The sequence below is a fragment of the Mirounga leonina genome, unplaced genomic scaffold (assembly GCF_011800145.1).
Source record: "Mirounga leonina isolate KUSES-001 unplaced genomic scaffold, KU_Mleo_1.0 Mir_153, whole genome shotgun sequence".
Lineage (NCBI taxonomy): Eukaryota > Metazoa > Chordata > Mammalia > Carnivora > Phocidae > Mirounga > Mirounga leonina.
Window position 1 is genome coordinate 34497261 of NW_023270387.1, and position 16109 is coordinate 34513369.

The 16109-nt window shown below is 36.6% G+C and overlaps 1 pseudogene; it reads right to left on the reverse strand.

Annotated features, from left to right (window-relative positions):
- Positions 1 to 7985: 7985 nt before the first annotated feature.
- LOC118013524 lies at positions 7986 to 9698 on the reverse strand (annotated as a pseudogene).
- Between the last annotated feature and the right edge of the window lie 6411 nt (positions 9699 to 16109).

Genomic DNA, 16109 nt, shown 5'->3' on the forward strand with positions numbered 1-16109 from the left:
AGAGAGCCTACTTTTTTAGGTATAACATGACAAGGGCTTTAAATTTCTGGCTCTCTTAATTATAATGTTTTCCATCTAAAATATCATCTAACAAATTAGTCCTATAACCCAAGAAACCAACTGATTCATTACAAACTGTTAAAAAAAATAAACTGTTACCAGGGGAAGCTATAGAATTTCCATAAAAAATTTTGTGAAATATCACAAGTCAATTTGGTTGTATGATTTAATCCATTAATAAGCATATTTGATCCAGATATCGTATTCAAATCAAGAAAAGATTCAGGAGACAGCAGTATTAAGAATATTAATTTAAGGGCACCTAGGTGGCTCAGTTGGTTAAGCGACTGCCTTCGGCTCAGGTCATGATCCTGGAGTCCCGGGATCAAGTCCCACATTGGCCTCCCTGCTCAGCGAGGGGTCTGCTTCTCCCTCTGACCCTCTTCCCTCTCTTGCTATCTGTCTCTTATTCTCTCTCTCTCAAATAAATAAATAAAATCTTTAAAAAAAGAATATTAATTTAAAATAATAATTATTAATGTTAATATTAATAAATGGTAATATTAATATAAAGGGCCCTTAAAAGTGAGATAGTTAAGGGTATCCTTAGACAAGAAAGTATAAGATTATGAGAAAAATAGAGAATAAATGAATGCAGATTAAACTGTAAATATCTGTGTTAGTGTTCCATTGATCTTGGGTGGAAGATGTCTAAATTTACTGTAGTTGTCTAATTGATCTAGAATTAATAGATAAGAGGTATTTCCTTCCAAAAAGTATCTGCTGCTGGAAGGTTCCTAATAATCCTCAGTTTGAGGTTTCTGGTAGGAACCAACTTCTGGCCATTCTGTGAGGAGGAGGATGTATTCCTTTTAATTGAGATATATGGGTTCAAAGATCAATTCCTTGGAATGCCACTGTTGTACAAATTGTTAATATTTGATAGGATCCTTTCTTTCAGGATTTAAGAGCTTTCTTTCACTGATATTTCTTAATGAACACAAGGTTTTTGGAAATTTAGTAGGAATTTAGGAAAAATCAAGCATACCTCTTATTAATTATTATGTGAGTTGCTTCCAGTATTTGCCCATAACTGTTTGCAACAATAGCGTGGAGCTGAGAATAGGAAATGATATTTCAATACATATGAATCGCATATATTAACTCATCAGGGTTATGAACAGAGGAGTTGTTCATACAGCCAGTGGAAATCGTTTAGGTCAGAAGTACATAAACTACAGGACACATACCAAATCAGAGTTGAGACCTGGTTTTGTACTGTCCCACCTCCAAGTTTACTTCTTCGTGAGTATAATCTATCTCAGTACTAGGAAATCCTTAAAGTCGTTTCACATTTTATAATTACTCTCCCATCAATGCTTAAGAATTATTTTCATTATTTCCCATTTCAATCACTATGTGGTTTTTTTCTTAGTTGAACTCAGACTGATGAGTCTGATCTGTAGTGAATGCAATGAGTTTACTATCTGGGAAGATTTGTCTCTATTAAAGGATATTATTTTAGGAGTAAAGTGAGATTTGCTAGAGTAACTCCTGCCAAATATTTTCCTGTTTTAGTCTTTACATATGACCCATCAGCAAACATGACTAGGTAAATCTAGGTAATCTAAATGATTTTCTAACAAACATATTTAGAGCACAGATAGCTTGCAAGTAGAGGCTAGACAGTTATCTCTTCATTAGTTATGTCTTCACTGAAGAAGAGATTCAGGACTTAAAATGTTACAGTAATAAATAGAAATGTCTGAGAAAGTGAGACAAAATTTCATTGGAGGTAAGTGTATTTACTGTGAAACATGTATATTCAGTAAGCAGCCAAGATTATACAGCATGAAGAAGCATCAATCTTAATGAAAACTCTAAAATCAAGTTAGCAGATGCATTCAATAGCTTGATGTTTGTGTCCATTACCTTTTTCCAAGGTGGGTCAAGGGTCTCTAATGATTATCACAATGTTGAGTCAAAACCCCAGTGGCTTGTCAATATCTCCCATATGATAGAAATAAATGTTTATGATAATTAGAAAGGGAGGAAGGAAGAAAGAAATTAGAGCCTGGATCCAATATGGGGCTATGTCACTGGAACAACTGTGGAGTTCCCTAGGTGGGAGGCACCAGGGGCCTCAGAGGGGTGTGTTGTTTCCAAGATAGGGCTTGGACCATAGCTATGAGGTTTCAATTGGATTTTTGTGGGAACTAAGATCGTCAAATGTTGGCTTCCATAAAATATCACCCAAACAATTTGTCAGTCATGTAAAGATGAGCTTTTTTTTCAGTGCAGTAAGGGAGAGAACTACCTTGATATATTCTTAGTGTATTGGAAAAGGTTGGGACATTTTTGAATATTTATATTGCTTTGGATTTTACTGTAAGGTAGATCTTCCCTCATGAAGGCTTGATTAGAACCAAGAAAGGATCATGAGAGAACAGTTTGGGTTTGGTGGACACAGCAAGACAAGGATTTTGAGAAGAGATTTTCTAAGAAGCTTATGAATAACAGTCATTTAATGTTATTCTATAACATATAGATTGAATTTTGCTCTTAAAAGAAGGTGTTGGGGTCGCCTGGGTGGCTCAGTCAGTTAAGCGTCTGCCTTCAGCTCAGGTCATGATCCCAGGGTCCTGGGATTGGGTCCTACATCAGGTTCCTGTTCAATGGGGAGCCTGCTTGAGCCTGCTTCTCCCTCTCCTTCTGCCTGCGGCTCCCCGCCTGCTTGTACTCTCTCCCTCTCTTGCTCTCAACTAAATAAAAATAATAAAAATCTTTAAAAAAAAAAAAGGTGTTAAAGAAAACTTTTTCATGATACTTGTTAAAGATGATAAAGGAAACTTTATTAAAGAAAGATTACTATGGTGAGGGTTTTACAACAGGGGAGACAGATTAAAATTTGCACATAACAAGAAAAAATGGGAATTTATAGCCAAGGATCAGAGTGGGGGTGGTCTGTGGATGAAAAATTACCAACAGGAAACATCATGGGTATGGAGGATTCTGACTAAACCAACTTGACAGGATTCTTGAAGGCAGGCCAGAGTGATAAGATATTTAGTGTGGGGGATGAGGAATTTGATCAGATATGTAGGGTGATCAGATACCCAGGGTGAGGGATTTTCATGAAATGACTCAACAGGATTCTTGCTAAAACTGGGCCAAAGGGCCAAAGACAGAGCCCAAGGTCAGGGCCTGGTAGAGAGAGGGCTAAGAGGAGCTGCATGCATCTTTGGTTAAGGAGAGAGTCACTGTCAGGGTGGGAAGAGGAGGGTTTTCTATAATAAACAGTGAAGTCATTGGCAACTTTTTATCTTTCTGAGAAATCTGAAGTAGTCATGTTAGTTTGAAAAAGATGGTGGAATAGTAAAATCATATTAGTGAATATAGCTGAAAGGTATATAATGTGATTAGTCATATAATAAGTTGTGTGGGAATAGATGATTTCCATTTTCAAAACTTCTGTAAATGAAAGAGGACTTCAACTACCTCCATTTTGACCTCAGTCTGTACTTTCTGATTGAGTTCTTTTTTCCAGCTATCTTTTAACTCAGACAAAAGATCCAGAGGGCAAAATATACTATGATGAGAACAGAAACTACCCCCTCATGGAATAGAGACGGTCCTGATGCCAGCAAGACCCTGAGTGATTGACCCCAAGAAAATTATCCATTTGGCCTTTACTGCCCACCTGTATGTACCCACTGACCTTCATTCCACATTTTCCTTATATAAACCTAGAAGTATTTTTAGCCCTTTGGAGACAGTCTTCGGAGAGTTAGTCCACTATCTTCCTGGTGTTGGCTTCACTGAAATCAATCCCTTTCTGGTTTCACCATGATTTGTCTCTCTGCCTGTGGATTTTGTCAGCCCTGAGGGGCTCAGCCTCGTCTGTTTGGGACTCTGGAGCCAGGTGTTCTTACACCCTTGGACCCCAGTTGCATAAATGCCATTTGCCAATCCAAATCAAGGGGAGTTTGTCAGTGGGAGGTGGTTGTCAGTGGGAGTAGAGAAGGTCCCTTTAATCCCACCATGTATCCTAAAGTTGAATGTTGAACTAAGTATCTCAAACTCATTTTAAAAAAAATTTTGGGGCGGCTGGGTGGCTCAGTCGTTAAGCGTCTGCCTTCGGCTCAGGTCATGATCCCAGAGTCCTGGGATCGAGTCCCACATCGGGCTCCCTGCTTGGCAGGAAGCCTGCTTCTCCCTCTCCCACTCCCCCTGCTTGTGTTCCTGCTCTCGCTATCTCTCTCTCTGTCAAATAAATAAATAAAATCTTTAAAAAAAATTTTGTTTTGAAATACTACAAAAATGGTATAGCCCCTCACTTTAGAATGAAGATGCACTTTGCAACAGTTGTTCTGTTTTCAGGTTCAGGACCCAGGCCAAAACAGACAAAAGTCTAGCAGCAATATCCTTTGATAAAAACATGACTGATAATTCCATGAGAACATGACTGGGGTGCTCTTCCCCCGCCACCTCTTTCTTGTAAAATAATCAGGCAGCTATTAATATAATTTAATCCAATTAGAAAAGATACTTTCTAACTTGTTGATCTTTCATTTTATTGCTGTTAACTTTGAGGATTCCTGGCCCAGTTTTTAAAATCATTTGTAAGCTTATCTTCACATTTAAAATTGCTATATGTACAGTTATAGAATTTTGCATTAAATTTGCTATCTTATTTCACAATTACAGCAAATATCTATTTTGACTTTACGATATTAACTAAATGTAGCATGTCTTGTAATATGTGACTAAATTTAAGGCATACATCAGTTCATTGCCTTACACAATGACCTTTGGCATAAGCAAGGAAGGAAGATCAGTTTACTGCAGTGTACAGGGCAGAAACTGAGATATCGGGGGGAAAGTGCCACATCTATGGTCAGTGAAGTATTAAATAATGACATGTTGGGAACAAGTATCGGATTATGAGGTTATCCACCTAGTATTCTTTGATTTATTTATTCTTTACCTATAACTCCGTCCTATAATTTTAAAATTAACATGTCTGATAAAGCACTGTTCATAAGTGAAGTTTTATAAAGATGTGATTTTGTCAAGAGAAACTTGCCCATGTAGATGGTAAAATTTAAACTGTACTGACTATAAAGAAAGTGGGCAGATTTCCAGGTTTCCCAGCACTCTAAGATTTAAATAAAAACTGCCAATAAAGAAATAAAAGAAGTTGTATTTTCCCCCCCTCCTATGGATGTCAAGCTTATTTTGTAGAACAAAAAACAGACTAGGATCCTTACTCATCATTATTATTTTAGCACTTAGGCGGATACATGATTAAAATTTTATTTTAATCTGTAGCTCTGCTATAGCAAAGCATTTAGAGAACTCATTGAGATGCACAACCCTTTCAGGTTGTTCCCATTAGTTAGACACAATCATTGTCAATAAAAATGAGGAAGAAGCAAAATTTGGGTTTTGACATGCAAATGAGTACCATAAGCTCCTCACTCTGCTACGGAATTTATGTATCTCAGCTGTCACAGCACCAGTTCCTAAAGCAAAGTAGGTGTGTTGTGGCATCTCTTAATATAGGGATGCTAAAGTTAAACAAGGTGTGTGATGTGACTATTTGTATGTGACATACAAAACATTCACACAGGCAATTACTTGAATCTAAAGTATTTAGAAGGACAGGCCCGAGAGCAAAGGAATTATCATGCTAAGTCAGAACCATGGTCCCCATTGAGTGTAGCAGTAAGCAGCCAACAGAATTTTCAAATAAGTTTTAGGAGAATAGGTTTCTCCTTTCTCAGTATTGAAGGTTAGACCCACAGGACATCAGATGTTTGGAGGAAAATGATCATCACATTTCAGACTGGATTTCCTGGTGACTCATACTGGTTATTTCTCACAACCATCTTTGGTAGAGGATTTTATTAGACGAGAAACCATATAATAGATGAGAAAACTGAAATTTAAAGAAGTTAAATTACCCAAGTTTCAAAGTGACTAAGTGACAGAGAAAGGATTCAAAGCACATTTGTATTTTTCACCTAGGAATTCCCCAGTTTCCTCCTTAAAATCATCTTTATCAAGAATTTTTTTCTTCATCACTTTTTTTTAACTTTAAGCAAATTTTTATTACACAAAGTTGTCACATAATTTGATATTTCTCTACTTTGTATACAATTATTCATACTCTCTACAGAAAGGCTGCTTTTCTACTTTTCGTTTGGTAATGGCAAGCACTAAAATCCTGATTTTAACAGAATAGTAGTAAAAATGCCTCAGTGATTTAAGTTGAAAGCAGTACACTGGTACATGGCCCTTGCACTCAGTTGTCAGGAATGTGCGAATGTCTTTTTATTCAAAAATATAATATAAATTTTCCATAGGCATGGACAATGACAGTAGTAAACCATTGTATTTTGTCAGCTGAAACCAGTAACTGATGGTTAAAATGATTTTCTTAAGTATCAGCCAGGCTTTTCTTCAGTCATTTCCTTCAACTGGCTTCTCTGAAGTTATTGTTGAGGAGCACTGCCTTGAGCTTCCTCTCACAGTTCATTAATAATGGTAAGGGACTGGGGCTCCTGGGTGTTTCAGTTGGTTAAGTGGCTGCCTTCTGCTTACGTCATGATCCCAGGGTCCTGGGATTGAGCCCAGTGTCAGGCTCCCTGCTCAATGGGGAGCCAGCTTCTCCCTCTCCTCCCCACTCATGCTCTGTCTCTATATCTCTGTCTCTCTGTCTCTCTCTCTCTCAAATAAATAAATAAAATCTTTTTAAAAAATAATGGGGGGTGGGGGGATGGGTTAGCCTGGTGATGGGTATTAAAGAGGGCACGCACTGGGTGTTATACGCAAACAATGAATCATGGAACACTACATCAAAAACCAATGATGTAATGTATGGTGATTAACATAACATAATAAAATTAAAAAAAAAAAGTAAGGGAATGTTACACCCAAGAAAGAGACAGTAGCCTTGGAGAAGAGAACAGGATAATGGGATAGGGGAAAGGGATGTAGACATTGAGAGTGTTCTGGTGGTGAATTCACAGGTGGTTATTATACTTTTATGTTTCACAATTAACATATAGGCTACTTAAAATAGTATGTGTATATTTAAATATATAAAGGAGGTTGAAAAATAATAAACTTGAAGGACAGTTAATCTGTAACAAATTATTAATACATTCACAGGCAAGTAATTGTATTCTAAATTAATGATGGCTTTTATAAATCAATAAGACAAAAAGTGCAACAGTGGAAGGTTATATAATTTTAGATAAATTTTATAGAAGTAAACATTAGTGTTTATGCAGATTACAATAAGGAGATACCATTTCAAACCCATCAGAGTTGCAAATATTTAAAAGGGTGATAAAATATCAAGCCTTGGTGAGTATTTGGGATGATAGGAATTATCTTACCCTGATGGCAGAGCAATAAACTGGTATAGTCATCTTAGAGAGAAATTTGCCAAAATCAAAATCAAAATGTCAAGATTTTATGACAGTAAACATATTAGCAATCCTAGATCTGAATTTGTATCTTACAGAAACTTGTGCAAAGGATGTTTATTTCTACAATAGCAAACATAAATAATTGTGGAATATTCATGCAATGGGATGTTATATATATGTTGAAATAAAACTAAATTTATGTATTAATAAAGATAGATCTCAAAAGTAATGTTAAGTTTAAGAGTAAGTTACAGAAATACATAAACAACATAAAACATTTATACAAAGATGTAACAAGAACACTGACATGATATTATATATTTTATGGATCTATTCATATTAAATGTATACAAACCAAGAAAGATTTGTCTATCATGTTTTATTCATTATAAAATATGTCTGAGGGAAATAGAGCAAAATTTTAATATTTGTTAAGTCTGGGATGTGGTTCATGCCTCTTTGTAAAATTTCTTAATTTTCTGTACTTTTAAAAATGTTAAATATATATTTAAGAAGCCTTTAAAAAAATTATGGTAAAGCTCTATTCTAGGAATCAGAACACGCCACCTCCATACAACTTCCCATTCCACCCATTCCTGGGTCTTACTCTTCTTTAGGAATTTCGGTGACTAAAACTTCTGCTGTAGTTAACAGAGAGGCCATTCCAGCAGCATTCAAGAAAGCAGTTCTTACAATCTTAGTTGGATCCATGATTCCTTTTTCCACCATAGTCACAAAATCTCCAAGCATAGTGTCATAACCAACTTCTGAGGAACTCTGCATAATTTTCTCAACTATCAGTGATCCTTCAACACCTATATTCTTAACAGTGGTCATTGGAAGAATTTTGAGTGTTCTCTTAATAATTCTATACCAATTTTTTGATCTTCATTAGCTGGAGTTATTGAGTCTAAGGCAGGAATGCATTGAAGCAGGGCACAACCCTCTCCCAGAGCAATGCCTTCTTCAACAACAGCTGGTGGAGCACTGAGGGCATCTGTAACTGTCTTTCATTCACTTCAACATCACTTGTCCCACCAACCTTCAGCACAGCTACTCCATCTGAGTTTTGCCAGACGTTCATTCAGTTTTTCCTTTTCACATTTTCTAGTTGTTATATATAACTGCTCAATGATTTCTCTGAATACATTTTTCAATTTGAGCCTTCTCAATTTTTCCTTTTAAGAGCATGGCATCATCATTGGTCACAATGACCTCTCCAACATTTTCTAAGTTGTGAGGTCAGTTCTTCTCCAAACACTGCACCACCAGTAGCAATAGCTATGTCTTTAAGCTGATTGTTTCTATTGTCACCAAGACCTGGAGCCTGGACTGCCACAACCTGAAGACAAACTTTTAGCCTACTCAAAGTGAGTATACTCAGAGCTTCTCTGTTAACATCTTCAGCAGTTATGACCAAGGGCTTACAGTGAGCATTGGTAATTTTAAGAGCAGGGATGATGGACCGGACACTAGAAATTTTCTTTTTACTCAGTAGAACATAGGCATCTTGGAGTTCACATTGCTGATCTTTTGATGTATTAATAAAGTATGGAGAAATTGATCAAATTTCATGCCTTCAGTAATTTCTAATTCATCATTTAGTGTCTTTCCCATCCTTTATTGTGATGACACCCTTTCTTCCAAACTTTGCCATTGCATCAGAAATGATGTTGCCAATTTCTTTGTCCCCATTTACAGAAATCATAGCACCCTGAGCAATTTCTTCAGGGGTTGTCACTGAAGGCTGCTTCTTAAGTTCAGCAATTGCAGGATCAACAGGTAATATCACACTTCTCTTGACTTCCACAGAATCAGCACCTTTGCTAATCTTCTCGAAGCCTTCTTTGGCAATAGAGTGTGCCAGGACAGTAGTGGTAGGCGTGCCATCCCCAGTCTCTTCAAAAGTGTTATTGGCAACATCTTGAACAAGTTTAGCACCAATATTTTTATATTTATCTTTTAAGCCAATTGCTTTTGCAATAGTCACACCATCTTTTGTTACTTTGGGACTTCAACTCTGGTCAATAATCACTGTTCTTCCCTTTGGCTCCATAGTAAGGGCTACAACATTGGCTAAAAGGTCTGTACCTTGAAGCATTAAGGCTCAAGCATCTGCACCAGCTTTTATACCTTTGGTATAGGCCCAAGTGGATGAGGAGCCAGTGCTCTGGACACTGGCATAATTTGGTGAAAGACTGTGGGTAATAGAAGCACTTCTGCAGGGCAGTGGCAGTGCAGGGCAGTGAGACGGGCCATCGGAGGCTAGTAGAGGGCTCTTCCCCATCATCTCTATTTGACTGAAACTCAATTTCTCTATGAAATACCTAAATAAATATCTAATATCTATATATCTTTTCCCATAAAACTGTCCCTAACTTCCTGCAAATTAGTTAATGCCTTGATCTTGATATGGGCTCCTCTAATGCAATGGTCAAGAAAATTTTCTTGAGATGTTTATGGTGCAACTCACTAACTTTACTTAAGTAGCGCAGAGACAGGACCTGTGGGCAGAAAGAGATGTACTTTTTGCTGTGTGAGGCTGGTTGTTGTATGCTTAGTAATGAAGGAGAAGGGGGCATGCAGGGAGTATCCAATTACAAAAGTTTCTTCGAATTTCTTTGAATTTCTACTTATAAAACTACTTTGGCAAGATTCCTCTGGTGCTTATCATTCAAGTAGATATTAATTATCAGGGAAGTATACAGGCAGTCATGAGACCCATAAAGAATGTAGCAACCAGCATGTATTTGATTCTTATCAAAACTATGCAGGCTTGGGGCACCTGGGTGGCTCAGTTGGTTAAGCGACTGCCTTCGGCTCAGGTCATGATCCTGGAGTCCCGGGATCGAGTCCCGCATCAGGTTCCCTGCTCAGCAGGGAGTCTGCTTCTCCCTCTGACCCTCCTCCCTCTCATGCTCTCTGTCTCTCATTCTCTCTGTCTCAAATAAATAAATAAAATCTTTAAAAAAAAAAAAAAAAAAAAACTATGCAGGCTTTAAGTCAGCCTTCCAGGCCAAGATAAACATTTTCCTGCTTCTGTCCCTCATATTCCTAATACTATACTAAACACATTTCATAATAGTTAAGTTTAAGTTTACCCATCTCTCTCACTAGAAAGTATGTTCCTTGATGGCTAGAATAGTCAGTCTCAAGTCCTTACTCATGATTACACTCTGGTTGGCTAATATAGGTTTGCCACATAGTAGGTGGTCAATAGAAGTTCAATTTATGAATGAATGAACTAATTTCTGAATTATATTGGTGGAAAAGCTTTACCACTTTTATTAGATCTAGTAAATTTTAAAGTCTTCGTTTCAAAATGTGAAATATCACAATTCATGTGGTCTGATCAAGACTTACATGACGGGGCACCTGGGTGACTCAGTGGGTGAAGCACCTGCCTTCAGCCCAGATCTTGATCTCAGGGTCCTGGGATAGAGACCCACAAGCAGGCTCCCTGCTCAGCGGGGAGCCTGCTTGTCCCTCTTCCTTTGCCTGTCACTGCCCCTGCTGGTGTTCTCTCTCTGTCAAATAAATAAATAAAATATTAAAAAAGAAAAAAAGAAACTTAAAAAAAAAAAGACTTACATGACTCATCATGTAAAGTTTCCCCCCTTTAGTTACATTAGGACTCACTTGGTCCGCCTCCAGATTGTTATTTGTCCATGCTACTCATCCATGAATACTTTGTAATATAACTCCAACCTATATTAACTTTCTCATCCTTAGCTTGCCATAGTACATAGAGTTTCCAACAATGCAGGGCTTGATATTCATGACCCTGTTGCTATTTTAAGTATGTATTTTTGTGTAGGTGGATGTACTTTTTTAGTACTGAATGGAGCACTGGGTGTTATGCACAAACAATGAATCATGGAACAGTACATCAAAAACTAACGATGTAATGTATGGTGATTAACAACAGAATAAAATAAAATTAAAAAAAGAATCCGTACTCACGAATTACACTTAAATTTTGTTTTGAGTATAGTTGGGACACAATGTTACATTAGTTTCAGGAATATGACATAGTGATTCAACAAGTTTATATGTTTTTTTTTTACTTTTTTTTTATTATGTTAATAATAAAATAGATAGAATAAAATAGATAGAATAAAATAAATAGAACCCTCAGTTTGTTTCTCAGAGTCCATAGTCTCTCATGGTTCCTCTCCCCCTCCTATTTCTCCCCCTTCATTCTTCCCTTCCTGCTATCTTCTTTTTTTTTTTTTTAATATAATGTATTATTTGTTTCAGAGGTACATGTCTGTATGAGCACAGATTTTTTTTTTTTATTATTCATGAGAGGCAGAGAGAGAGAGAGAGAGAGGCAGAGGGAGAAGCAGGCTCCCAAGGAGCAGAGAGCCCGATGCGGGACTCGATCCCAGGACCGTGGGATCATGACCTGAGCCGAAGGCAGACGCTTAACCATCTGAGCCACCCAGGCGCCCATGAGCACAGATTCTTATAGAAACCCAAATAGTGTTCCACTTACAGAGTGAAAGCAAGGATGTTTTATGAGGAAATGAATAAACTCAGGTGTACCCCAAAGACACCCCTACACTCAGGAAATTCCAAAAATTTAGTCTTCTTCCCAGGAATCTTGAACAAAACAAATCAAACTCTTTATCATATAGTACTACCTAAGAGATTTACTGTGAGATTAATGCTTTTAGAACAGTGTGGTATATAGGAGGCATGTGATAAATGATTTTTAAAAAAGAAAAGAAATAACATCGCACTAGGATGGCAACCTGATGGATAGATGGCCAGGAATTCTTTTAATTTGATGGTCCAGAAAAATAGAAACTCGTATTTTGTAACGTGATATAGCATAGAATCCTTTATACAGAACTAAAGTAGACACCCGAGTGCTGATATGGCAATTACCCTAGAATAATGGTCTAAAAGGCAAAGGCCTCAGTTCTGAGCTTTTCTGTCATGGTGCGTTTCTTAATTAATATTAAGCTATATTGGCTGACAAGCCTAGGTACACATGAAGAACTAAGACATCAGAGCATTTTGTTCTCATTTGTTTCCTTATCTGGTGTGTTTGCCTGTTTGGTTGTAAATTGAAGCAACCCTGAGCTGAGCCTAAATTGCATTCCAACCAACTTTTGATTAAAGACAAGGTTTGTGACCTGGCTTGACTCACTGGCTTTTGTTATCACCAGACTTTAGCGGGGCTACTGCTAACTCTCTGAACCTTGGCTTACTTATTCTGAAGTAGATATAATATCTTTCTGCATTTGCCACAGGATATGTGTATTATACAAGACAATACATATTAAAGGACTTGGAAAATAACATGATAGTATATCCTATATTAGTATTCATATTTATATATTACTATACTATATTTTATATATATTTGTATACTAGTATACTAATGTTTGTATGTAACCTTCAAGGTTACATACATACATAATATAGTAAAGATTACCTTGAAATTCTACTTTGAAACTCCTTAAAAACAAGTAAATCCAAACACAGAAGACATGATCTAGTCTTCTAAAAACATGTAATCAAATAAAGAGAAGGAATACAAAACAAATAAATGTAGTATATTTTCTATTGTTGGATAAGAAATTGCTACATACTTAGCAGCTTAAAATAACACATACTTATTTTCTCAGTGTCTGTGGGTCAGGAAATGGCATAGCTTAGTTGGATGCTATGCTCAGAATCTCACAAGGCTGCAAACAATGTTATGGCTATGGATGTGGTTTTCTCTGAGGCTCACCAATAAAAAAAAAATCTCCCAAGATCACTTAAGTTTTTGGCAGAATTAATTTTCCTGTAGATTTAGGAATATGCACTTCAGTTTCTAGATGACTGTCATCTATAGGCTGCTCTCAGCTTCCGGAAGCTATGGGGAGTTCCTTGTCAAATGGGCCTCCCATCTTAGGAAGCCCACTCTATGTCAGTTTGCATCTTGACAACTTAAAAGGAGAAACAGATACTCCAGAAAAATTAGTGCTAATACCTTAGGTGACATAATAACATAATCAAGTACATATAATCACTTACATCTTATCACCTTTGCTGTATCCTTTTGGTTAGAAGCTGACAGGTTCCATATATACTCAAGTGCAGAAGGAATCACATGGAGGGTAAATACCAGGATGGGGAATAATGAGGACCAACTTAAGAGTCTGTCTACCACATATGGTATGTCCTGGGCGTTCAGTATATGTTGTCAGTAGGGATTATTCTGTGAAAACAATATATATTAGGTGAAATCCTCCTCATTAAACAAAGAATTTTGATTATATAGATTGTCACATTCTTTTGTGATCCAAGATAAGTAACTTCATATGAAAATGGTGCTCATCATGGTGTCAGGAATGCCTGTTCTTGTGCATGTATGCACATGCACATATCTATGACAACAGGGCACTCCTCAAGTTAAATATAAGAAGGATTATGTAAGATATTTGGTTGCTTTTCTGTTTTCAATAATAAGATGAAAATCATGTTAGTCATTAATAGGCTAACACAAGCTTATGCAAATATTATTGCATTTATTAAAAGAACAAAACGAACATTTATATTTCTACAAAAATATTTTCACTGAAAAAAAATTGTTATTTTGTGACCAGATTTGATGTCTGATTTCCTTATGTCAATAATCTAACCAGACAGTCTTAATTCAAAAATATTTCTCAAGTGTAGATATACTACCAGAAGGACAAGTTATCATTTTCAGTTGGAAATTATTATGGTTTTAGAAGGTAAAGTCAGAAAAGGGGAATGACAATAGAGTGTAGTGAGCAACAAAGCAGGGAATGGAAAAACAGCAAAAGGGCCCAGTAGTTTTGGGGGTCAACTTCATAAACATTAACTTAATTCTCACAATAACCCTACAAGTCACTATATTTTCCATTTTCACTAAAACACCATTAGAATTCTGAGACTCTACACATCCAGCCCTGATTAAGCTGGTAGGTAATGATGAATGAGGATTCACATGCTTATCTGTGAAGCTCATTGCTCACTCTTTCATTTATCCCACTGTATTTTGTACTGTGATTCTGAAACCATGTACATCGAAATTACTTCTGGAATACATTAAAATGCAAATTCCTGGAACCCTCTCCAGATCTTTAGGATGAGAATGTGTAAAGGTGCTAATCTAGGAATCTGCATCTTCAATAAGCACCTCAAGTAAATTTTATGCCTATTGAGATCAGGGACACATTGCTCAATACCGAACTCACTGATTTAGATAAAGTAAACTCAGTTCCCATTTTTAAACACTCATAGTTTCATTGTGAGGTAGACAAGTCACAAATTCCCTTAACCTTAGTTTTTGATACTTTTAAATGTTCTCACACTGCCTTCTAACCCCCATAGTTATTGAAGTTAAGTCCGCAGTTAATCTTGCCATGCTTCTCTCATACAGGATGAGTAGTTTTCCTCTTACTGCTTTCAAAATTTTCTGTATTTGGTTTTCAGCATTTTAAAAATGATTTGCATAGGGGTGGATCACTTTCCATCTATTGTACTTGGAGGTCATTAAACTTCTGGATGTGCAGATGAATGTTTTCCAACTAATTTGGGGGAGTTTTCAGCCATTATTTTCTGGTAGATTTTTTCTGCTTCTTTCTCTCACATCTCCTGGTAATACCATTATTATATCTTTTTTTTTTCTTTTCAAATTTCTATTTAAATTCTAGTTGGTTAACATATAGTGAAATATTGTTTTCAGGAGTAGAATTTAGTGCTTCATCACTTATATATAACACCCAGTGCTCAACATAACAAGTGCCCTCAATACCCATTATCCATTTAGCCCATCCCCCACCCACCTTCCTCCATCAACCCCCAGTTTGTTCTTTACTGTAAAGAGTCTCTTATGGTTTGCTTCCCTCTCTCTTCTTTCTTCTTCTTCTTTTTTTTTTTCCTGTTATGTATATTTGATGTCTCATTTCTCTGAGGTTCTGTTCACTTTTGCATTCTGTTTTCTCTCTGTTTTTCAAATTACATTCACTGTGGATCTATCTTAAAGTTCACTGATTCTTTCTTCTGCCAGTTAAATCTACTTTTGTACCTCTAATGGATTTCTCATTTTGGTTATCTTACCTGTCAACTCTAGAATTTCCATTTGTTTTTTTTCATAAATTCTGTATCTTCATTCATATTCTCTATTTGATTATATGCTATCTTCATATCTTTCTTTACTTCTTTAGCCATATTTGACCAAATTTATAATGGCTACTTTGAACTCTCTGTTAAATCTGGCTCCTTTCACAGTCTGTTTGTACTATCTTTGTATTTATCCTGTGTATAGGTCACACGTTCCTGTTTCTTTGCATGTGTCCTTATTTAATTGAAAATTGAGTATTAAAGTTCTGGATACTAACTCCCTCCCCCACCTATGCAGGGCTTCTTTTTATTGTTTGCTTGTTTACTTGTTTAGTGAAGTGGCTAGGCTATTTTACTGAAGTATATCTTCCCCACATTGTGAAGCCTTTGGTCTTGCTCTTCAAAGGGCACAGGTTTGGGTATAAGCACAGTTGTCCTGTGATTACAGTGATTTTACCAGTGTCTCTTTGATTATTTCTCCTTGATCTCTCTGTTGTCTGCTTCATTTGGTATTGCACCCCATGTGTGAGGTTCCACTAATTATCAGCCTAATGCTCTATTGTTTTTGACAATATCCTG